We start from the raw sequence: 1,057 nt of genomic DNA, 5'->3' as shown, positions 1-1,057 counted from the left end.
TTTGTATTCAGCAAAAAACCCTTAAATATAAATAAACATAATTGAAAACTATTTGATAAATCATCAGTGATTTAATTCACAGCTTTTCCACAATAAACCGACCTAATATTTAATTATAACTATTTTATTAATCACAGCCGAGACAAAAAATTCTTTTTAAAAGCTGAAAATCTTAATAACATAAATACTTAACTTAATTGCAATGAAACTTCTTCATTATATCACACATCGTAGTTATTAGTTATAATATATAAGAAAATAGATCTTTTTTTGTAACTTTAAGTGCAAATTTTTCAAAATTGTGATTTGATGAAGCAGTTTGGCCAGCGGCATTTTTTTATAACTTAATTAAGTATATAAAAAAAAACACTTACTCTAATTACAGTACTTGACATAAATTTGTTATATTGGCAAGTGTTATCAATTTAAAGAAGCCAAATAAAATCTTTTATTCCTCACTGCACTTAGATTTTTATTCTTTAGACTGACAGATCAAATGACGTCTTTAATTAGCCCAAACTAATTTCTCCTGCATTCCTCTAGTAATATATTCATCTTCTCAGACGCAGTTTAGATCTAGGTTGATCTTCGTTATTTCGTCACTAATATCGAAATTGTTAAGTTGTCGCGGTTCCGTGTATCGGTCGCGCAAACAGGTAGCGTTACACATACACATCTGTTTTCTTACGCTGGTTCTCGAATTGTATTTATCTGTATTTCGGGGTCGTATTACGGAATCTTGATATTAAATAATTCGATTCTTGACATTATAAGAAAACCTTGGATTATGGCATATACAAAAAATTTAACATTTTTTACATTAAAAAATGTAATATGTTTCTTTTGTACACATGCTCTCTTTATCAAGTATTCGTTATCAAACGATCATTATTCTACGTTTGTCGCAAGAAACTTTGCGAAATTCTTTCAAGGTATAAGCGATTATAAACAATTTCTTGACACAGTTACGAAACTGTTTACGCAAGTTTCGAAACGTAGGACAATTTAGCCTAGCCTTAACAATGTCCGATAATACTTCGACGCTGCGTGCATAGCT

This window comes from Wasmannia auropunctata, unplaced genomic scaffold (assembly GCF_000956235.1).
Source record: "Wasmannia auropunctata unplaced genomic scaffold, wasmannia.A_1.0 LD269033.1, whole genome shotgun sequence".
In the NCBI taxonomy this organism is placed as follows: domain Eukaryota; kingdom Metazoa; phylum Arthropoda; class Insecta; order Hymenoptera; family Formicidae; genus Wasmannia; species Wasmannia auropunctata.
This window is presented reverse-complemented; position numbering follows the sequence as displayed.